The 25646-nt window shown below is 37.5% G+C and overlaps 1 long non-coding RNA gene across 1 annotated transcript; it reads right to left on the bottom strand.

The window, feature by feature from the left end:
* On the bottom strand, positions 12954 to 20175 carry LOC110269506. The gene is made up of 3 exons (XR_002358322.1): positions 19801 to 20175; positions 14256 to 14258; positions 12954 to 12965 (listed from the first exon to the last, which is right to left on the bottom strand). It is a non-coding gene; the product is annotated as an uncharacterized LOC110269506 (long non-coding RNA).

The raw sequence follows: 25646 nt of genomic DNA, 5'->3' as shown, positions 1-25646 counted from the left end.
AGTACAGTCTACAGGCCATGTACATAGTTTCTCACTAAAATACAATACAACCCTCAAACATCACAATAGTCACCCAAATTATCGACACAGTAAACTTCTCCTTTATGAAAATCAACCATCCCAACATGTACAAAAACTAATCATATTCACTACTCATGTAACATTGTTCTTTCGAGTATTTAAAAAATCATACATCAAACTAACTAGATATATATGTCATTAAAATTTGAGGATATAGATCAGTAGTTTTTCGGCAAGAATGGTAATTTTTAAAGCAAAATGCAACCTTTATTGGAAGATTAGTGATTAGAGAATTGAAAGGATTTGATCCACACTTCGATGACCTATTGAAACAGAACATAGCCACTTGAAGAAAAAAACAACAAAAAGGCAATAGGGAACCGACTACTTTTGTAGATTCATATGTATTCAAACGATCTTATTGATATGGTCACAATAAAATTAAAGTCAGTCGTATCTGTGAAAATAAGCATCTAACTTGAACTTTTCAAAATTGAATAAACCATTAACATAATTAGCATCATGTATGCATTGTCTTACTTACAAAAACCAGAGACCCATTGATGCGTGGCAGAAATTAGACCAATTAAGATATTAAAATATAAGAACAGCGTTGCGAGTATAGCTCTTAACCAGCAAAAATCCGCCTCATCAATTTAGAAAGGTTGTCACAAAAATTTAGAATAAAAATACTGGGAGTATGAGTCCCAGGTCGTCTCCCAACGAGTTGTTAGAAAGGGTGCTAAGTTATTAATCAGGAGTTTTCTGAGAATTTTGAGAGTTGAATGACAGAAAATAAATAATTGTAATTTAAAAGAGAAATATATATTCTAATTAAAAAGTCTTGACTGGGGGAATGATTAATCGGAAGTTCTATCCTTGTTGGAATTTTCTCAAGTGTAGTATAAAGAGGTTGTTATTTTCACTTAGTTAACCCTTACTAAATAAAGGAAAGTCAAGTGATTGAGCTAACTCTTATTCGCAAATCCTAGTCCTCTCCCTTGGGAAGGTCTAGCGTTAGTAAATACAGAATTAGCCAACAACTTCCAAATTAACTAATCACTTGAGCATTCCAACTCAAGTGTCTCCTCTTAATCACCCCCATGTCAAGTAGGGAATCTACTCTATTGACATGGATACCATCTTCGTTATTGGGAATTTGGAATAGAAAAGAGACATAATAATGTAAATAAGATAGGAGTTCAAAATTAATTAAAAGTAAAAGTAATTATTTGCATTAACAATCCATGAAAATAATCCAATTATAACTCTAAACAAGAATTAAGAATATGGAATAAATAAAAGAGTAAGGAAACAAACTAGAATAGTATCTTCAAAGGAGGTGATGACTCTTCAATATCCAAAGCAAAAGCAATAAACTATGAATGTAAAGAAAAACCTAGAGGAAGAGTAATTTTCTCTCTAGATTCAGATCTAAAAACCTAAAACTATGCTAATGTGAATGTCTGTTGAGTCTCTGCATGTTCCCTGGCTCTAATCTGTGTTTCTGGGTCGGAAACTGGGTCAAAACTCGGCCCAAAATTGCCCCAATCATTTTCTGTTATTTCTGCAGATTGCGCATGTCACGCGTGCGCGTCATTTGGTGAATTTCCTTGCCATGCGTACGCGTCAGGCACGCGCACGCATCAGGCACATGCACGCGTCATCTTGCAGAACTCCAATCCACGCGTACGCATCAGGCACGCGCACGCGTCGCTGCAAATTTCTCCAGATCGCGCGCTCGCGTGAGCCATGCGTGCGCGTCGGTGCTCGTTGGTTATCTCCTTGGTTTCTTGTGTTCCTTCCATTTTTGCAAGCTTCCTCTCCATTCTCTAAGTCATTCCTGCCATATAAAGCCTGAAACACTTAACACACGGATCACGGCATCGAATGGTATAAAGGAGAATTAAAATATACAAATTAAAGATCTCTAGGAAGCAAGTTTTTAACCATAGAATAACACTAGGAAGGAATTGTAAAATCATGCAAATCATATGAATAAGTGGGTAAAAGCTTGATAAAACCATTCAATTGAACACAAGATAAACCATAAAATAGTGGTTTATCAACCTCCCCACACTTAAACATTAGCATGTCCTCATGCTTAGCTCAAGGAGATTAAAAGACTAAATAAGGGAAAGTAAGAGTCATGCAATGCAATGCAACCTATGTATGAATGCAACTATATGCTAAGATGATTTTGCCTACTTGGTTAAAAGTAAATAAGCTCTTCAAGACAAACATAAATCAGATATCACTAATTAAAATCATACAGTAAAAACAAGTAAACTTGTAAAAAGATAGCTCATGAAAGCAGGGAACATAGAATCAAGCATTGAACCCTCACTGATAGTATATGTGCACTCTAATCACTCAAGTGTATAGGGTAATCACTCTACTCTTCTCTAGTCATACTTTCTAAACTTTGTTCTTCACCTAACCAATCAACAAGTATTTAATGTACCAATGCAGACATCATGAGGTCTTTTCAAGGTTGTAATGGGGCCAAGGTAAAGTTGAGGGTATATATATGGCTAAGTGAGCTATGAATTGAATCTTTGATCAACCTAAGCTCTCACCTATACATACTCTATATACTTTTAAATTCATGCCTAACTACCCAAAATTCCCACTTTTGCATTTCATACTCATGCATCAACCTTCTTTTAATTTGTATCACATATGCATTGATCTTTTCATTAACTTAACATTGGGGTAATTTTTTCCCCTTATTTATTTACTTATTCATTTAATTGAATTTTTTTAAAATAAAAGTAAACATAACATTATTAATGCACATGGATTTTTAATTTTTTCTGGTCTTACATGAGTAGGTACCCAAATTCCTAATAATTCATCATTTAAGCACTGTACACTTTCATTAACCCAAGTTTCCACAGTTTTTCCCACACTTAGTTGACGCACAATCTCTATCTTAAGCTAACCAAAGATTTAATTTGGATATTTAATTATTTTTCCGCTTAAGGCTAGTGATGTGGTAAAATATAAAACACAGGGGATAAAAGGCTTAAAGTGGCTAACAAGGGTTATAAAAGGGTAGGCTTTTTGGGATAAGTGAGCTAATAAAACAATGGCCTCAATCATATGCATGCATATAACACATTAAACATTGGACATATAGACTGAAATAAAATATAGATTACAATCATAGAGAAGAAAAATACACAAGAATAAAATATTATGGTTAAATAATGTAACCACGTAATTAAGCTCAAGTCTCACAGGTTGTGTGTTCTAGCTTTAAACCATGTTCCAATTTACAGTCTTCAAACAAGTTTAACACAAAAAGTTTTGATTTAAATTAGTGAGATTTTTCAAAATAGAGTCTTTGAAAAGAAACTTATTATTTTTCAACCAAATAGAACATGCATGCAAATACCTATTACTATGCACTCTATACAATCCTAAACAAAAGAAAAATAAATAATTTATTGGTGCTAAGAAAGAGAAATTACCTCCGGAAGTCAGGTACTGACCGACTTCCCCATACTTAAAGCTTGGCACTGTCCTCGGCGCCATCAGTCAGGAACAAAAGGGGGCTGGAAGCAGCATCTCCACAATCGGGACCGTCATGGCTCCCTGTGCTGGTAAATGAAGTGGAGTCCGGGGTGTGTTGGTTTTCTTCAGGTGGGTGGTTACCAACAAGCAACTCCTTGAGGTATGTAAATCGACGCTTGTTACGGCGCTCTCTTCGCTTTCCTTGCCGGTCAAGCCAGTCTAACCTCTCAAGTATCTGATGGAGCAGTTGGTTTGTTGAAGGTGCTTGTGATGTAGAAGGAGAAGGAATATCTCCAGCCGGTTCTGCAGTCTGGCTAGTAGTGGCTGCTAGAGGTCTGATATACTTCCCGTTAGGGACGTACTGATCATCCCATGGAATCATGGTCTTGGTGACCCCAGCTCTGTAGGAGACTCCGACTGCTGAGACTAGATCTGAAACCAAGGCGGAAAAAGATAAGTTGTCCGCAATCTGTACGTGTCCCATAGCGTGCCGAAGGTGTCTTGGTAAATTGAGCGGCTAGTCTGTAAGGATACACCAGAGTAGAACAGCCATGTCTGCAGTGAAGGAGGACTCGTGAGTGCTCGGAAAAATGTAATGGGACATAATATGTGCCCATACTCGAGCTTCCAAGGTGAGTGCTGAAGCCAATATGCTCTTAGGTCGGGATCGATGGTATCCATAGATTCATCTGCTGCCAGGTTGTGCTATAACTCTGAGAACGGCGTCCCAGTCAAATTGGTATGTCTGGTACTTGAAAGAGGCTTCTTGGTATGCGTTCAATCCTTCTGGAGCAGGGGGAAGATCTAAAGCTTGTTGAATGGCCTCTTCAGTTATGGGGACTTGCTTCTGACGGACATAGACAGACTGCATGGTTGGCATGTGAAAATTGGAGTAGAATTCAACTACCCATAAAAGGTTAACCTGCCGTGGCTGTCTCCGTAGGAATTCCCATTGTCTTCGCTCAATGTGAGGCTCAGCAAATTCAACAATGTGGGTCAGGAGGATGAGAAGGTACTCATTGTTATAGTTCCGCTCAGCCAGGATGGGAAACATCTGCTCACAGTAGCGGTTAGTGAACCGCGCAGTGTCCTTTGCTGGAAATGCTTTTTCTTTTTCATCGACCTTGATGATCTTCTTGACTCACTTTGTTGAGGGCTTTACTACTGTTGAAGAGGGTTCCGCAGCTAGTGCTCTTTTTGTTCCTTTCCTTGCCGGTGGTTTGGGAGTAGCTTTCTCTTTACCATTCTTGGTGGCCATCCTGAAAGGGGAAGAAGAAAGTAACATGTAAAGCTAAGGGTTTAAGCAAGGAAGAGTACGGTACAATTGATAATCATTGCACAGTAAAGAATGATGTCGTTAACACATGGTCGCGACTACATGTGATAAGTTCATCAATGAAAATTTAGCAAGTGCATGTTATGGCAAGTAGATGTAAGATGTTTATTGGCTTGCTGGAAAACGCATGAGTAGCATAGATCAAGCATTAATTGCCCAATTTGATTATCAAGTGTTTCAAACTAAAAATCTGTTTGTATTGACAATTATATTCAATCAATAATATATAAAAAGGGGTTTTGTGAAAAACAGGCATTAGAGTAGAAGAATAGAATAATTTAAAAATGCACAATGCCATACGGGCTTTTTCACAAACACTTAGCATGCATGGTAAATATGTTATTGAAAGTATTAAATTTGAACATGCAAACAACCCAAGAAATAATTATTGATAATTGTAAAACAATTCCTTAGTAATCCACAAGCAATTAGGGAAGAAAATAATCACCCAATTACATCTCTAACACCAATTTAAATAATGCAAAAAGAAAAAGAAAGAAAAAGAAAACATAGATAATGAAAGTAAAAAGAAAAAGAAGAAGAAAACATAAATAAAAATAATAATAGAAAAGTAAAAAGGGAAGAAGAAAAGAAAAGAACCTTGATAATGGATGTGAAAAAGAAGGAGGGAGAAAGTAAAAAGTGAGAAAGAATAAAGAAGAAAGAAGGAAGAAGAAAGAAATAAGAAGGGAGAAGAAAAATTAGGATTGGAGAAGAAAAGATAAGAATTCTGGTACTGATCTGGAAAACTGTGCGGCGCAGGCGACGCGGACGCGTGGAGCACGCGTTCGTGTGGGTTGTGATATTTTCAAGTCACGCGTACGCGTGGGTGACGCGTACGCGTGAAATGAATTGTGCCATTGGCGCGAGAGCAGCCTCGTGTACGCACAAGTCTCTATTTCATACGCACATTGCCAAAATTGAGGGTGACGCGTGCGCATAAGGGACGCGTACGTGTGAGTGGCCTGTTTTGGAAAAATGATGCGTACACGTGGGTGACGCGTACGCGTGATGGGTTTTTTGCTTCCAGCACCATTCCAGCCACACTCCATCATAACTCTTTGCCATACACCTTTTTACGTCGATTTTGCAGGGTCACGCATGCTCGTGGGTGATGCGCACGCGTGGGAGGCTGATTTTTCAAGTGACGCGGACGCGTCAGGGACGCATACGCATGGGCGTGTTTGTGCCTAAGGCACGCCTCCAACCACGCTCCCGCGTAACTCTCTGCTTCTTTTCTTAATTGTCCCGAATGCACATATGACGCGTACGCATCAGCGACGCTTACGCATCGCTTGCATTTTTTTATGCAGAATGTGAATGCAAATGCAGACTATATAGACAATATTATGAGAAGAGTCACTAAGAAAAATAAAGTAGAATAAAATAGAACAAAACTAAGATTGAAACTGAACGATCATACCATGGTGGGTTGTCTTCCACCTAGCACTTTTCTTTTACGTCCTTAAGTTGGACGGTCTTCAAGCTCATTCTGCTTCTGTTGGTGGGTCCTCCAAGAGGAAGACTTCTAACTCTTTGTGATCCTTCATCTTCTCACCATGATAAAGCTTTAGGCGATGTCCATTGACCTTGATGAATTCGGAGCTAGAAGGATGACGCAGGTGAAAAACTCCGTATGGCTCTGCCTTTTCTACTCTGTAGGGACCCTCCCATCTTGATCTCAGTTTGCCTGGCATAAGCCTCAGTCTGGAGTTATAAAGAAGAACTAACTCTCCTGGTCTGAACTCTCTCCTTTTTATGTGCTTGTCATGGACAACCTTCATCTTCTCTTTGTATCGCCTGGAGTTGTCATATGCTTCTAGGCGAAGGTTCTCTAATTCTGCTAGTTGCAGCTTCCTTTCAACACCAGCTTCCTCAAAATTCATGTTGCATTCCCTTACAGCCCAGAAAGCCTTGTGTTCCACCTCTACTGGAAGGTGGCAAGCCTTTCTGTACACTAAGCGGAAGGGACTCATCCCGTTGGGTGTCTTGTATGATGTTCGATATGCCCAAAGTGCATCTTGTAGCCTGGCACTCCAGTCCTTCCTATGAGGCTTTACTATCTTCTCCAGAATGCATTTTATTTCTCTATTAGATACTTCTGCTTGCCCATTAGTATGGGGATAGTAAGCTGTTGCTACTTTGTGAACTATCCCATGCTTCTTCAGTAATCCTGTTAGTCTCCTGTTACAAAAGTGAGTGCCTTGATCACTCACGATTGCTCGTGGTGATCCAAAGCGACAGATAATATGATTTCTAATAAAGAAAACAACAGTGTTAGCATCATCAGTACGGGTAGAAATTGCTTTCACCCATTTAGAGACATAATCTATAGCTAACAGTATATAAAGGTAACCACTAGAGTTTGGAAATGGACCCATGAAGTCAATACCCCAAACATAAAAAATTTCACAGAAAAGCATAATCTGTTGAGGCATCTCATCCCTCTTAGATATATTACCAAACCTCTGGCATGGGGAACAAGATTTACAAAAAGCAGCGACATCTTTAAAAAGAGTAGGCCACCAGAATCCACAGTCTAAGATTTTTCTAGCTGTTCTTTGAGGGCCAAAATGTCCTCCACTCTCAGAAAAGTGGCAGGCCTCTAAAATGGACTGGAATTCTGTTTGGGGCACACACCTTCTAATTACCTGGTCAGCACCATACCTCCATAAATATGGATCATCCCATATATAATATTTAGACTCGCTTTTCAGCTTGTCCCTTTGATGCTTAGTAAAATTAGGAGGGAAGTATGGCTAACTAGATAATTAGCTACAGGTGCATACCAAGAAACTATTTTAGATACTACATGCAAGCTATCAATGGAAAAGCATCATTGATAGGAGTGGAGTAATATTTAATGTGCTCAAGGCGACTCAAGTGGTCTGCCACTAAATTCTGGTTACCACTCCTATCCTTAATTTCTAAATCAAATTCTTGCAGCAACAGTGTCCAACGTATTAGCCTTGGTTTAGACTCTTTTTTAGCTAATAAATACTTTAGAACTGCATGGTTTGAGTACACTACTACCTTAGTACCAAGTAAATAGGCTCGGAATTTATCCAGAGCAAAAACAATAGCAAGAAGCTCTTTTTCAGTAGTAGTGTAATTAGATTGAGCAGCGTCTAAGGTCTTAGACGCATAGGCAATTACAAAAGGATCTTTACCTTCGTGCTGAGCCAACGCCGCTCCCACTGCATGGTTGGAGGCATCACACATAATCTCAAATGGCTGGCTCCAGTCTGGTCCTCTCACAATTGGAGCTTGAGTCAGGGCGATCTTCAACTTATCAAATGCTTGCATGCAATCCTCACTGAACTCGAACTCAACATCTTTCTGCAGTAGTCTGGATAAAGGTAATGCTACCTTACTGAAGTCCTTAATGAATCTCCTGTAGAAACCTGCATGGCCAAGGAAGGAACGGACTTCCCTCACGGAGGAGGGGTAAGGTAAACTAGAAATGATATCTACCTTTGCTGGATCGACAGAAATACCAGTATTAGACACAACATGTCCTAGTACAATACCTTGTTTTACCATAAAGTAATATTTTTCAAAATTCAATACGAGGTTTGAATTAACACACCTGTCTAATACTCTAGCTAAACTATCCAAGCAAAGGTTAAAGGAATCACCATAAACGCTAAAATTATCCACGAGTACTTCCATACAGTTCTCAATAAGATCTGAAAAGATACTCATCATGCATCTTTGGAAAGTAGCCGGTGCATTACATAAGCCAAAATGCATCCTTTTATATGCATACGTTCCAAAGGGACATGTAAAAGTAGTCTTCTCCTGATCTTCAGGAGCTATATGAATTTGAAAATAGCTTGTATAACCATCTAAAAAGTAGTAATGAGATTTACCTGACAGGCGATCAAGCATCTGATCAATAAATGGCAAGGGGTAATGATCCTTGTAAGTAGCTTGGTTGAGACACCTGTAATCAATGCAAACTCTCCATGAATTCTGCACTCTAGTTGTCAGGAGCTCTCCATGCTCATTCTTCACTATTGTGACTCCAGACTTCTTGGGCACTACTTGTACTGGACTGACCCAATCACTATCTGAAATGGGATAGATAATATCTGCTTCAAGTAGCCTGGTCACTTCTTTCTTAACAACTTCTAAGATGGTGGGATTTAATCTTCTTTGGGGTTGACGGACAGGCTTTGATCCCTCTTCTAAGAATATCCTATGCTCACAAACCTTAGGGTTAATGCCTACTATATCTGCCAAGCTCCACCCAATTGCTTTCTTGTGTCTTCTCAGCACAATAAGCAGTCGTTCCTCTTGTTGAAAAGTGATTTCCCTTGCAATGATAATTGGAAACTTCTGATTATCCTCAAGGTAAGCATACTTGAGGTGGGAAGGAAGTGGCTTTAATTCCAATTTCTGCTCATGGCTAGGCTCTCGATCATCCGAGGCTAGTGATATTGGTAAAGTGTCCTCATTATGTTCATAGGGTGTCCCCACACTTGGATCTTGCTCCATGTGCTTCTCTTCTACTTCTTCTTGGTGAACTTCAGCTACAGTTTCATCAATGATGTCGCATTGGAAGATAGAATGATCTTCCGGAGGGTGCTTCATAGCTTTATTTAAACTGAAACTCACTACTTTGCCATCTATCTCAAAGGAGTAAGTTCCTGAGAATGCATCCAGCTTGAACTTTGAAGTCTTCAGGAATGGTCTTTCTGAGTCATTAGGGGGCATTTCCAAGATATAGAAGTCAATGAGAAATGTGAGCCCCTTAATGCTCACTAATACATCTTCAACAATTCCAACTACTGTAATAATGCTTTTATCTGCTAACACAAAATGAGCTGCCGACCTTTTTAAGGGAGGGAGCCTCAAAGCATCATATATAGACAATGGCATTATACTAACACACGCTTCTAAATCACACATGCAGTCAGAAAATATTACACCTCCAATGGTACAGTTAACCATGCATGGACCTGGATCACTATATTTTTCAGGTATACCTCCCATTAAAGCAGATATATAACTACCTAAAGGAATAGTTTCTAATTCATTAATTTTGTCTTTATGTATGCATAAATCTTTCAGAAACTTTGCATATTTAGGTACTTGCTGAATAACATAAAAAAGGGGAACAGTTACCTCAACCTTTTTGAAAATTTCTACCATTTTGGGATCCAGTTCCATCTGCTTCCTAGACTTCCTTGCAAGGTGTGGAAATGGGATAGGAATGGCGCCACTTGCAGTCTCTGCATCCTTTGGTGCTCCATTCCTTGGCTGAGCTACTTCTTCTTCAACCATGTCCTGTACCTCCTCTTCTTCTTCAGCATCTTCCACTTCAACTAAGTCTTCATCTTGGGCGTGTTCTATTGGGCTTGGCTCCTCCTGGTTGCTCTCTTGCAGTGTGGTTCTGGACCTCAAAGTGATGGCATTGATGCCACCCTTGGGGTTAGGTAGGGTTTGAGAAGGAATTTCACTGGAGCTTGAAGGTTGGTTGGTGGAAGCAGGTAATGAATCTATCTGGGAGACGAGAGCTTGTAAAGTAGCATTCAGACCATTTAAAGTAGAGTTCAGTGTAGTCTGCATGTCTTGTTGTCCTTATGCAAGAGAACGCAACATCTCATCATTTGATGAGGAAGGAGGATAAGTGATCTGAGGGGCCTGTTATTGATTGTACTGGGGTCCTTGGGATTGCCTAAGGTGAGGTGCTCTGTAAGGCTGGTTCTGATTCTGCTGTCTGTTGTTGTTATTCCACCTCTGATTTCCATTGTTGTCTCTGCCTCCTCTGTTATAGTTGTCCCTCCATCCATGGTTGGAATTATCTCTCCAACCCTGGTTGGAGTTGTCCTGCCATCCTTGGTTATAGTTCCCACCTTGGTTGGCCGCCTTATTGATTGTATCCTTGATTCAGACGCTCATAGAAGTTATGAGTAGCTGCCACAGTGTTGTCTTCTTGTTGGAGCTATGGGCATTCATCAGTGTAATGACTATAATCAGCATAGATTTCACATACTCTTTGGGGAACTATCTGTTGGCTTTGTTGTGGTCGAGGAGGCTGTTGTTGTTGTTGATTTAACTGCATCTGCTTCAGTAGGTTGGTCATTTCACATATACTCTGTGTAAGAGCAGTAGTCTCACTGCTAGAGAAAATCTCTGCAATAGCCTTTGAGTGATTGTTCCTGTGCTTGTGGTTCCGAGTGGACTCAGCTAAGTCGCTGATCAGTTGCCATGCTTCGTCTGCAGTCTTGTACTTTTTCAGAGAACCATTACTAACGCCATCCAGTGTAGTTTTATCCCGAGGGTTCATGCCTTGAGTGAAGTAGCTAATCAACACCAGCCTGTCAATCATGTGATGGGGGCATGCGTCCAGAAGGTTCTTAAAGCGCTCCCAGTACTCATAAAGAGTCTCTGATTCTCCTTGAACAATGCAGGAGATCTCTTTCCTCAATCTATCTGTGACTTCAGCTGGAAAGTATTTTTTCAAGAATTCTCTCCTGAGCGTATCCTAGTTGGTAACAGTTGCTTCAGGTTGGGAGTAGTACCACTCCCTTGCTTTTTCCTCAAGAGAAAACGGAAAGGCGGTTAACAGAATAGAAGTTTCATTTGCATCATGACGCCTAACAGTAGAACAGGCTGTCTGGAAATTCCTGAGGTGCTTGATGGGCTCCTGAGCAGGTAAGCCATGAAACTTGGGTATCAAGTTGATTAGTGCAGTCTTCAGTTCAAAATCTGCAGCCAGAGTTAGATGATGCACTTGATACGACTGCAGTGTAAAATCTGGAGCTCCAGCTTCCTGGAGAGTAATCCTCCTAAGTGCTGTCATTCTATCTGCACGTGAATCAACTGAATCAGTAGTAAAGGAGCTTGTTTCTCTCTCAGATGGCGGTTCAGATTCGCCCTCAGATGAGACTGGTGAATCGATAATAATCACTTCACCACCCTCAGAGGCTAACCGACGCCGAGCTCGCCTAATACGTGAAATAGTTCTTTCAATTTCAGGATCAAATGCGGCTAAGCTCAGATCAGGCAACGAACGCGTCATTCAATGAAAAAAAATACAGCTCATGGTAATAAAATAAAATAAAATATATAAATAAAAATAAAAGTATGTACACTAATTAATAATTTAGCACACTATTGCAACTCCCCAGCAACGGCGCCAAAAATTGATGCGTGGCAGAAATTAGACCAATTAAGATATTATAATATAAGAACAGCGTTGCGAGTATAGCTCTTAACCAGCAAAAATCTGCCTCATCAATTTAGAAAGATTGTCACAAAAATTTAGAATAAAAATACTGGGAGTATGAGTTCCAGGTCGTCTCCCAACGAGTTGCTAGAAAAGGTGCTAAGTTATTAATCAGGAGTTTTCTGAGAATTTTGAGAGTTGAATGACAGAAAATAAATAATTGTAATTTAAAAGAGAAATATATATTCTAATTAAAAAGCCTTGACTGGGGGAATGATTAATCAGAAGTTCTATCCTTGTTGGAATTTTCTCAAGTGAGTATAAAGAGGTTGTTGTTTTCACTTAGTTAACCCTTACTAAATAAAGGAAAGTCAAGTGATTGAGCTAACTCTTATTCGTAAATCCTAGTCCTCTCCCTTAGGAAGGTCTAGCGTTAGTAAATACAGAATTAGCCAACAACTTCCAAATTAACTAATCACTTGAGCATTCCAACTCAAGTGTCTCTTCTTAATCACCGCCCCATGTCAAGTAGGGAATCTACTCTATTGACATGGATACCATCTTCGTTATTGGGAGTTTGGAATAGAAAAGAGACATAATAATGTAAATAAGATAGGAGTTCAAAATTAATTAAAAATAAAAGTAATTATTTGCATTAACAATCCATGAAAATAATCCAATTGTAACTCTAAACAAGAATTAAGAATATGGAATAAATAAAAGAGTAAGGAAACAAACTAGAATAGTATCTTCAACGGAGGTAATGACTCTTCAATATCCAAAGCAAAAGCAATAAACTATGAATGTAAATAAAAACCTAGAGGAAGAGTAATTTTCTCTCTAGATTCAGATCTAAAAACCTAAAACTATGCTAATGTGAATATCTGTTGAGTCTCTGCATGTTCTCTGGCTCTAATCTGTGTTTCTGGGCGGGAAACTGGGTCAAAACTCGGCCCGAAATTGCCCCCAGCGTTTTCTGTTATTTCTGCAGATCGCGCATGTCATGCGTACGCGTCAGTCACGCGTGCGCGTCATTTGGCGAATTTCCTTGCCACGCGTACGCGTCAGGCACGCACACGCGTCATCTTGCAGAACTCCAATCCACGCGTACGCGTCAGGCACGCGCACGCGTCGCTGCAAATTTCTCCAGATCGCGCGCTCGCGTGAGCCATGCGTGTGCGTCGGTGCTCGCTGGTTATCTCCTTGGTTTCTTGTGTTCCTTCTATTTTTGCAAGCTTCCTCTCCATTCTCTAAGCCATTCCTGCCCTATAAAGCCTGAAACACTTAACACATGGATCACAGCATCAAATGGTATAAAAGAGAATTAAAATATACAAATTAAAGATCTCTAGGAAGCAAGTTTTCAACCATAGAATAACACTAGGAAGGAATTATAAAATCATGCAAATCATATGAATAAATGGGTAAAACTTGATAAAACCATTCAATTGAATACAAGATAAACCGTAAAATAGTGGTTTATCACCCATCAAACAGCAACTCATTCAAACATGCTGATAGTGTACTAGGATCAAAATAACATTCACCATCATCAAAATCGACAATCCAAATGTTTAGTAAACTAACCAACATATTCACACTTTAATTTATCTTGTGCACATCAAGATATCCGCAAAGTAAAAACAAATAGAGATCAATAGATTAGATTATTAGTAATATTCTAAGTCCACTTTAGCGGATGAAGAAAAATAGTAGGAAGTGATGACCATACTTAAGAAAAAAATTCTCTATGGATAAAAATCATCATAAGTCGAATAGTTAATTTAGTAGAAAAAAGTCCATGCTATACAAAATAATCGTTCCAATACGTCTCCTTACAAAGACATTCTTATGTTATTGTGTAGAAGAATTTTATTCAACAAATTAAAAAAAATACAAAGAAAAAATAATCCTTTATACAATAATTCACTTCTTTCTTTTTATTACTTTCTCAACAAATTAGGACAAAAAACCCTTTGTTTGTTGGTACCCAATATTTACCACAGATTCAACTACTGAAATAAAAATAATTGTTCAACTAATTTAATCATTCTTCTATTCAACGTTAATTATTTGACTAAAAAATATTAATCTAACAAATAAATTTAAAAAGAAATTAACAGAAATCATACTTTATAAATTTGTTATTGCACATGGTTATATTATTTATTTTTTTGACATAGAAAATAACCATCTAATAACCTGCTAAAGTAACCATCTACACAGTGTCAACTAGATATCAACAATGGTCCACACAGTGAGAAAAAAAAAGAGCATATTTAAACTAAGTCTTTGCAATTCTTCCCGCGAAAAAATTAAATCAAAACCAACCATCCACATCACAATTTTAATCAACAAGTTTCGACACAATAATCATGCAGCAAGTGAGGTTTTCACTGTCAGAAATTCAACAACTCAGCCATATAACCAGTATCCAGCACTAGAAACAGTAGAAATAGGAATCATGTGAAAAAGACATCAAGTCACTAACCGGTAAACATCGATGATTGTAGGTTTGCACCCTCAAATGGTCACACAGGAGGAGGTCCCAGACCGCCGGCTGACACAGAACAGCGAGCATGAACGACGTTGGGTCGTGCAGGTCGCGTCGGCGGAGATTAGGGCTCCAGATCGTGCGGAGAGGGAGCGGCCGGGTGTTCAGCAGCGACGGTGCTCATGGGTTGCTCCAAGAGAGGATGGCGGCACGCAGCAGATCCTTTGTATTAGGCGGCACCTTGGACGAGGATGCTCAGCCCTCACAATGCCCAGCAAAAGCTGCTAGCAACAGAGGATGTGTGCGAGCGAGGTTGGCCCCTGAAGTCCTGTGCGGTAGGGACGCAGTTCAAAGGTCATGCGGCGGCTGCTGGGGACGGGATGTTCAGCTTCGATAATGGGAATTTTGGGTGGTAGCGTTGCTTCCGTTCAGAATAGAGGAATTGGGAAAATTTTGAAAATAGGGGTTAAAATAAAACTGAACAGGCAATTAGGTTAATTATGGTAAAAATGGGTTACTCCTTATTTTTAATTCATATTGGGATTAATAAACAGCCTATTGTAGTCATTGTATAGATACTTTATTGGCTCCCTAGCGGGACTCATAATAAATATACGAATATGCTAAAAAAATTTAATTGATCCTAATTATATTCTATCATCCTCTTTTAAATTCAAGTGGAAGCTAAAGATATACCATCTTAAATTTGGACACTAGAATTTGAAAATGAGTATGATAATAGACATTTATCAAGATATCAGCAGTCTGATCTAGAGTCCCAATAGCAACAAAACGAATAGTACTAATAAGAAAATATTGCCAGACAAAGTGACAATCAATCTCAATATGTTTAGTGCACTCATAAAAAACATCATTATGGGCAATATAAATAGCACTTCGGTTGATGTCACAAAAAATATTAGTCGGGGATGATTGAGTGGTAGCCAAATCTTCGAGAAGCCAATGAATTGAGACAATGGTGTCAGCGAGAGCATGGTATTCAGCTTTAATACTTAATCGAGCAGTGAATATTTTCTTCTCAGCTCACAGGAAATAAGAGAGTCACCAAAAAATAAATAGTAACTTATAGTAGAACAATGATCAGTAGGATCACTAGCCCAGTTAGCATTTGAGTACACTTGAATGGGTTAAAGAAGAGTGTGCAAAAAAATGAAGTCCGTGAAATAGAATGCCTTTGATGTAGCAAAGGATGCGAAGAACTGTCGCATAATGAGTAGTGCGAGGAGCTGACAAGAACTTGCTAACAACATGAACAGGATAGACAATATGTGGTCATGTGACAGTCAAGTAGAGTAGACCTCTAACTAACTTTCGATAAAGAGTAGGATTATCCAGAACAATAGCATCCACAAGAGTAAATAGAATGTTAGACTCAAGAGGAGTAGAGTCAGTGCAACTATCTATAATACTGACTTGAGCGAGAATATCGGAAGCATACTTAGTTTGAGAGAGAAAAATACCATCATCATTCATCAGAGGATATTACTTCAAGACCAAGAAAATAACTGAGAGATTCAATATCTTTCATCTTAAAGGTGTGGTGAAAGGATGCTTTAAGATCAGTAATACTATCAACATTATCTCCAGTAATGATCATGTTATCAACATACAATAGTCACTACAAAAAAAAGGCCTATAGTCATGATAAAAAATCGTGACCATAGCTAGTAAAAAGGATGACCATAGATCTATGGTCACGGTTTTGAACCTATGGTCACGGTTTTTACCGTGGCCTATTCTCTCGTGGCCATAGGTCTATGTTCACGGTTTTTTAATCTATAGTCACGGTTTCTATGGTCACAGTTTCAATTTTCAAAATCTGACACTTTAAGCCACTTTTTTCACCGTGACCATAGGTTAATCTATGGTCACGCATAAAAACCGTGACCATAGCCTCTATGGTCACCCCTCCTTAAAACCGTGACCATAGCCTCTATGATCACCCCTCTCTAAAATCGTGACCATAGCCTTATCTATGGTCACGGCCAAAACCGTGACCATAGCCTCTATGGTCACCCCACCTAAAACCGTGATCAAAGCCTTAGCTATGGTCACGGTTTTCACCATGACCATTGCCCCTATGGTCACCCCTCCTTAAACTGTGACCATAGCCTTATCTATGGTCACGGTTTTTCGCCGTGACCATAGCCTCTATGGTCACCCCACCTTAAAACCGTGACCATAGCCTTATCTATGATCATGGTTTTCACAGTGGCCATAGCTTATCTATGGTCACCCTTCCTTAAAACCGTGATCATAGCCTTATCTATGGTCACCGTTTTTACTGTGGCCATAGTTTATCTATGGTCACCCTATTTTTAAATGGTAACCATAGCCTAATTTGTTTTATGAAATTTAATTTTTTTAAAAGTATAATCACATCCCAAAATGATGATAATCACAAATAAATCTAAGAATGAAAAATTCAATAAATCTGTATCATAAAAATTTCATTAAAGACTAAATATCCATCACAACACTAATCAAAATAAGGTGTAATTTATCCATTACATGTAATATCGGATAAAGTCTCTTATCAAAAAGTAAAGAACATTCGAAGTTGTTATAAACGGTGCCGCAACAACTAGTCAACTCCTGTTATCTTTACCAGTACAAAAAAATTATCTTGTACACAACAAAGCCAAAACAAATTTCAAGAGAAGGTAAAGAACATTCGAGAGTAGGAAAGCAAAATAATCAATTAACAAAATACTAATCTTAAAAGAAACGAAAAAAAAAAGATAAAAGAAAAAAGCATTCCATACATAGTTATCTCCATCAAGATACAAGAAGTTAGAATCTAATTGCATGAAAGTAATTAAATTATCCCAACAGAAAAATGAAAAAGAAAGTCTGCATGAGGACTTCAATTTTTCTTCTCTTCTTAGTTGTACTTCAAATAGTTAACACTAACACAACCAAATTCCATATAGCAGTTCTTGTTGTTTAATATAATTTCAATAAAATATAATAATCCGATGATGATAACTTTGTGTTGAACTATATATTAATTATTCAATTTAATTCTAAAAGAATACAACATTAACTTTTACCTATTTTGACACTCATAAATTACTAAGAATAACTTAGAGCAATTTCAGTTATACATAAAAACTGATTAGAAAAAAGGAATGGATAACATTAGTGCTACACTGCTACAATTTCACAAAAGACCTAAATTAAAACTAATTAAACTAATAACAACAAAAATAGGAGTTTTCTTAGACATTTCAACTTTCATATCAGAACCTATTTCTTAATAAAGCCTTGATGCCTACAATATATGTAACAAAACAAACAAACAAAATTTGGATAAGAAAGAAATATTAAACAAATCGCATCAAAATTCAATTTTTTCGTTAATTAATAGGTAACATCATGCATATATTAGACCCTGGAATCTTAATTGATGGATACCATTTAACTAAAAAGCAATGTGAGCAAGCATCATAATGCCTTACAACAACACAATTAGGCAAAAAAAGGAAACAGAATATTCAACACTTACATCATAAACTAACTTGTGTTAGTAGATATTATTACATAAGCATAAGCATTCTAAGTAATACAAGAATTTGAACAGAGTCTTTCTAACTCTTACCTATTTGTACGGACTCAGATTCACAAGGTCAAAACCACAAATCCCAAATCTCTGAAATCCCTTAACATGAGTCACCCTTTTTACACAAAGAGACCAAACCCAAAAAGCTCAGATCTTTGACTATGGATAACACACAAAACAAAGAATCCAAATCTACCAAATTCTCAAAAAAGTAAACTTTTTATATAAAAAACAGCGAATGCTTTCTGGGTATGGAAAATGTGAGTGTAAATCTGAACTTTCAGTGGTGGTGGATGAGAATTGAGAAGAAGATTAACAGTTTTAACAAAAAATACACACATATGATAATAAAAAATTGAATAAGCAAAAATAGTTTTAACAGTTTCAATTCGATTAAAATAAAATATTGTTTTACCAAATCAACAGAATTCTTAATAATCAACATATTTTATAGCCATATAATTTTAGTAATTTTAAATTATTTATAAACCCTCAAAATTATTGTTTCAGTTAAGAAATCAATTTTAAGAAATCAGTTTAGAAATCCAGGCTCAATCTGTTTTTGGTTCATCAAACCTCAGTCTCCACAATTCACTAACCTTCTTCTCAACAACAATCAGAACAGCAAAGTTCTCAACCCATTCAATTTAGTGACCAAATTTATTGATAATATAACCAAAATTTACAAAGAGCACTCATTCTCAATATTCAGAAAATAGTCACAATTAAACCATCATTACAATAATTTCAGACCGAGCACAAGCCTAAATCAATTCAACACTCAACACAATATTATCTAGTCAAATTAAATTAACATATCCAGTATATCCAGTAACCAATGATTCTCAAACAAGTTTCCAACAATATCCAAATAAATTTCAATTCCACAACTAAATCAAGAAGTCAGCGTAACCAGGAATTCGAGTAATTAATCACTTTCAAACAATTAAATCATTATTCACAAATCACAACCTCAAGTCAAAATCAGTCTCAATACCACACCAATCACATTTTTTTACAACCTCAAACAAAGCTAATTCCGCCAATTAATCACTCATAACAACAAAACCAAGTTGATTTCTATCAATTAATCACACAAAACATTCACAAATTATTTGCAGTTACTCACTAAACTTCATTAGCATTCATGAATTCAAACAGTTAATTTTAAAATAAATTCCCTACCTTAATTAACCGAAACTCGAAGAAATCTATAACTGCGACAAATTCCTTTCTCCCTATCTCGCATCAGTAACCTCACACAGAACCAGCAACAGCTACAACAGTCCCAAAACAGCATCGACACCAATACTAGTTGTAACAGAAATTTAGAAGCAAAGTGGCAGAACTAAAATAAGAATATATCTGACTATGATTAGAACAAGAACATGGCAGAGGAACAAGTTTAAAGCAGAACAAGGATGAGAGGGTTACAGTTTTAAAAATGGAGGAATCGGAACCAGAATAGCAACTCCGGTGTTCTTTTCCAGCATCAAGGGCAACGTTTGGTTCACCACCATCAGCGGCACACAGCTCGACGGCAGACTCCACCCGCGGTCACGGTGGCAGCGGCGGCAACAACGGCAACGACAACGGCTCCTCTAGCTCGCGGTTCCTTCTCTCCCTTCGCGACCTTCCTTGGCGGCGGCAGAAGCTCCGGCCACGGCGACGCGACGTGGATCTAACGGCGATGATGTGCGGCTCGTGATGATGGCGGCGATGGCTCCACGGCACCGGAACAGCAACGGGAATGGGTGACTCAACGGAAGTAAGGAGGCACGGCGGCTGGGTGACAACGCTGCTTCCTCTTCTCTCTCGAATCTCTATCTCTCTTTCGGCCTTCCTCTCTCGCGCACGGCTCCACCGAGAAGACGGCGGCAGCATCAAGACGCAGTGGCGGTTCGGCAGCAGTTCCCCCTCCTCTCTTCTCTCTTTCCCATCGCAGCCTCACTCTAGGATCTCTCTCTCCCTTTTCTTTCTTGCTTCTGATTTCTGTTGCTGTGTGTTGGTATGTTAGAAGAAAGGGGAAGCGGTGTGGCGGTGGTAAATGGTGGTGGAGATTAGGGTTCTGTGTTTGTTTTGAAATTAGGGTTAGGATTGAGGCAGTTGAGGTAATTATAATAAAATTTAGGGGTAGTAGAGTAAATTAAAAATTAATTTTAATTCAATTCTAATATTTATAAAAATACTATATTAATTATTAATTTACAAATTTATTTTTAAATAAATACTTTAATTCAATAACTAGAAATAATTAAATTAATTTCCTTTAAATCATAAAATAAAATTTTAAAATCTAATTATTCAAATTAAAGCAGATAAAATTCTCATTATTTTTTAATCACTAAAATTTTAAATCACTAATAAGAAGGTACTCAATTAATATAAAAATCTCTGAAAATATATTATGGAATAAATAAAATAAATCATAAATATTTTAGTTTTCAAAATCTGGGATCTTACACTACATGTACTTTGAACTTTGAGTGTCTCCCAATACCGCATCACCATCTCAAACTAAAATTAACAATGACAGAGCTTCCAATCACGGCGACACAGTTTCCAACGACGGCGACGGATCTTCCTGTGATGGCGGTGGAGGATACGTGGGTGTGGGACCTGCGGTGGCTGTGCCGCTCTGGCGCTGCGTGGCTGTGGGGGTTGCAGGGAGGTGCAGCGGCTGCAAGGACGGATGCGGGGATTGCGTGGCTACAGTGACGGCAGAGACAGCCATGGCTGCGGGGGGTCGGGCTGCAGTACTGGATAGCTGGGGGCTAGGTATAGTTCATTGATGCTGTGTAGTTTCAAATAAAATAATTTCTAAAATTATAAAGTTTAAACTTAATAAGATAAAATCACAATTTATTCATATTTAGATTTTCAAAAATACGGGATATTACAGCGACAGAGACTGCGATGGCTACGGGGGGCGGGCTGCAGTGCTAGATGGCTGGGGGCTAGGTTTAGTTCGTTGATGCTGTGTAGTTTTAAAATATATAAAAATCTTAATTAATTTAAATTCAAATGATTAAAACTGTGACTATAGATCCTTTTAGATTAACTCTCAAAACCGTTATCATAAACAATTTTAGATCACGCCTCAAAACCATGACCATAGACCATTTTAGGTCACCCTTTCAAAAACCGTGACCATAGACCTTGTAGGTCACTCTCCAAAACCGTGACAATAGACATCTTTAGGTCACCTCCCAAAACCGTGACTATAGACCCTTTTAGGTCACCCTTTCAAAAAACCGTGACCATAGACCCTTTTAGGTCACCCCCAAAATCGTGACCATAGACCCCTTTAGGTCACCCTCCAAAACCATGACCATAGATCTCTTTAGGTCACTTCCAAAACTGTGACCATAGACCCTTTTAGGTCACCCTTCTAAAAAACTGTGACCATAGACCCTTTTTAGTCACTGTAAAAAATCGTGACCATAGACCCCTTTAGGTCACCCTTTTTTAAAAAATTGTGACCATAGACCCTTTTTGGTCACTCTGAAAAACCGTGACCATAGACCCTTTTAGGTCACCCCAAAACCGTGACCATAGACCCTTTTAGGCCACCCTTAAAACCATGACCATAGACCCCTTTAGGTCACCCCCAAAATCGTGACCATAGACCCTTTTAGGTCACCCTTTTTTGAAAAACCGTGACTATAGACCCTTTTTGGTCACTGTAAAAAACCGTGACCATAGACCCCTTTAGGTCACCCCTCAAAACCGTGACCATAGACCCTTTTAGGCCACCCTTTTTTAAAAAACCGTGACCATAGCTTTTTTTTTTGGTCACGTTGAAAAACCGTGACCATAGAGGGTCTATGGTAACGATTTTTTACCGTGACCAAAAAAACCGTGGCCATAGACCCAAAATGTTGTGTCAAGTCAACCTTTTGACTAAAAAAATTGTGGCCATAGACCCTTTTTCAAATTTTCATCAAGAAATGCATTTTTCACATCTATCTGACTGAAAAACCATTTCTTAATTGCAGCAATGGTAAGGAGAGCTCAAATAGATATGAGTCGAGTAACAAGACCAAAAGTCTCTCCATAATCAAGACCATACTCTTATGTACATCTCTAAGCAACCAAGTGTGCCTTATAATGGTCAATGGAGCTATCAAAGTGAGTCTTGAGCTTGTATACCCATCTACTTCCCACAATTTCTTAATCAGAAGGAGGATTAGCCAAGTTCTAAATATGTACTTTTTCTAGTGTCTGAATTTCTTCCTACACTGCTTACTGTCAATTTGAATTTGTAGAGGCTTCTCTAAATGAATTAAGTTCATGGTGATGAAAAATAGTAGAAAAGCAATTATAATCAAGATGAGGAAGTGGATTTCTTACTCTAGAAAGTCAAGTGGAGGGAGGAGGCATGATAGCATGAGCAAGATCATTGTTCGGTCTGGAATAATTGGAAGATGGAAAAGACAGAGAAGTGGGAAGCTCAAAAGGTTGACTTGACGCAAAACCTGTATTATCATCACTAGAAAAAAGATTATCATTGGGATTAGTGAAAATAGGTGATTTGGTAGAGAGAATGGACTCAAATGAGGAGAAACTAAAGAATATGTGATCCTCTCAGAGTACAACATGATAAGATAATACGTCGAGAGATATTATTCCAACAATGATAACCTTTGTGTTTAGTGCCATAACTAAAGAAATAACACATGTGAGCTTGAGGTTCAAGTTTATTATATTTATAAGGCTGAAGAAGAACAAAACAAACACAACCAAGATCTTGAAGAAAGCTGTAATCTGGAGAGGTATGATAAAAGAACGAAGTCTATTGATAATATGGACAGTAGTGAGAACAGCTTCACCCCAAGTATGCCCAGGACATGAAGAAAAAGGAAGCATTGCACGAATAGAGTCAAGAATGTGATGGTATTTGTGTTCATCTCTTCCATTTTGTTGAGACGTACTAGAGCAAGAAAATTCAGATAAAGTACCATGTTCATCAAGAAAATTTAAAAGTTTGGAATCACGATATCCCATAGTATTATCATATTGAAAAACTTTAATGACCTTGAAAACTTGTGTTTTAATTATAGTGACAAAGTTTAATATAAATTTGAGGCAGCTCGTACCAATTAGTCATCAAATAAACATAAATAAAACATGAATAATCGAGCCCCTCCCATAGAAGCTGTGGAACCAGGGTCCAAACAAAAATATAGAAAGATCAAAAGGAGAACAAGCAATATATGAATTATTATAAAACGATAAAGTTGGTTGTTTCACAATTTGACAAAAAATACAATTAAAAGACTCATTATTGATTTGACTTAAAATGTCTTTAGACATAAGAGGATGCAATTTTTCTAAAGAGTTGTGGGTAAGACAGTAATACCACAAGTGAAATGTAGATGAAGAAGAAATAGTACAGAGATTTGACACAAAAAAAAACATGAAATTTTTTTAGCTCAAACAAGATTTTTGAGCTCAAACATCTAGTCCCGATTTGACACAGATAATTGAAGAACAAGTAGGGAAGATTTTATTTTATTTTATTTTAATGAATTTTGAATTTAAATTTTAGGTTTTATTCTAAGATTAAGTATAACATGTTCATGAAGACACTTTTACGGGACTTTCAACCGTTTTCATTTCATTGTTTTTTATTTTCTAGCACATTATGAGTCACTAATCTCCTCGGTTAAGGTTAGGAGATCTGTTTATCTTTTTATAAATTATTAATTTAAGTGGTTTGCATTATTTGAGGTTTATGCTTTGATCTATTTCATGATTGAGTTTTTGTTTTTAATTCCTAAAGATTTAGAATTGTTGAAAAATATTCTAACTCCATTTTAGATTCGAAATCATAGTTGTCAGAACCGAACCGGTGATCGAACCGGTGAGGTTACTGGGTCACTGGATTACTGGTTCAACCGGTGGGTCACTGATCGAACCGGTTAACCCGGTATAATTAAATAATTATGTAAAATATAATTATTTTTCTTTATTATAAGTATTTTTATTTTTAAAATTTATAGTTAAATAAAATATAATTGATTTAAAAATTAATGACTTTAAAATTAAAATTTACTGAATATAAGTAAATAGAAAATTGCTATATGTATTATAATTTGGATATGTATTAGTAAAAAGCAAGGTAGCTTGGTGGTCAGAATGTCTTTCTTGCAACCTTGGAGTGAGCAGTTCGAACCCTTTGAGAGCTATTTTGGAAAATTTTCCAAAAACCACACAACTTTGACACTTGGCATGCTGGAGCTTATGGAGAGCATGGTAGACTTGCAGAACCCAGATGCATTGTAGCTTTGCCTTCAGTTGGGACCAAACGGTTCGGTTCGGTCCGATTTTCAGCGAATTTGGCCGGTTTTAGTCAGTTCGTTACGGATTCAACCGGTTCATTCTGGTTCTCTATCTTGAACGGTCCTAACCTCAGACCGAACCGGTGTAAAGTCCAGTTTACTGGTTTTTCGGTCGAACCGGTCGGTCCGGTCCTGTTTTTACAACTATGTTCGAAATATTGTTTTGGAAAAAGTAATATTGGAATTAGGTTGAAAACTTATTTATTTAATCTTATGTTAGGATAGAAGTCTAACTCCGTTTTGGATTCTAACCTTATGATCGCACTAAAAGTTCAGGCATTACCTATCTCTACTCCTTTAATTTCATACTATATTTATTTAATATTGAATTTTCGCAAATACAAACCGAAATTTTACTTCAAAAAACGAAAAGTCTTTACTTTAAACCACTTAATCACATAGGTATATATTCATATAGCATTATATACATAGACTTATTCAAATATTCTCAAATACAAGTCCTACCCCTCTAAAAACCAAAATAGTAAACTAGGGGATAAATCTAAGACTAAAGTAAATACAGAAAATGCGAATACATATGTACATAAAGATCTGTAATCGGTTGCGGCTTCACGCCAAGGATTCCTGAACCTATCACTAAAAAATAAAATAAAATCTGTAGGAAGGTGAGAACATTGTCCTTGTAGGTTCTCAGCCTCTTTCTCTCTTCTCTGATTTTCCTTCTGCGCGTGTGTAGCGTGTTTTTATGTGTGAGGAAGTGGTCAGAGTGAAACACGCGTGTGAATATGGGAAGGATTAGTGTCATGTGCATAGTTGTCAGAACCGAACCGGTGATCGAACCGGTCAGGCTACTGGGTCACTGGATCACTGGTTCAACCGGTGGGTCACTGGTTGAACCGGTTAACCCGGTCCTATGTAAATGAAAAATAAAATATAGTAAAAAAATTAGAATTAAAAATTTAAAATACATATTTTTACTAATATTTTAAAAATATCTAGCTATTCTAAATAATATGGAACAAAAACAATAAGTATTTTGTTAATTTTACTCTATTATAAATATTTTTATTTTGTTTTTATATTAAAATAAGTATTATTTTCGAATTTTAATAATTTATTAATTAGTTTATATCTATTAAAATTTAATAAATTATAAATAACTCATTATTTAATTTTTAAAATTCGGATGATGATACATCTTATCTAACTCA

The sequence above is a fragment of the Arachis ipaensis genome, chromosome B01, assembly GCF_000816755.2.
Source record: "Arachis ipaensis cultivar K30076 chromosome B01, Araip1.1, whole genome shotgun sequence".
Lineage (NCBI taxonomy): Eukaryota > Viridiplantae > Streptophyta > Magnoliopsida > Fabales > Fabaceae > Arachis > Arachis ipaensis.
This window is presented reverse-complemented; position numbering and strand designations above follow the sequence as displayed.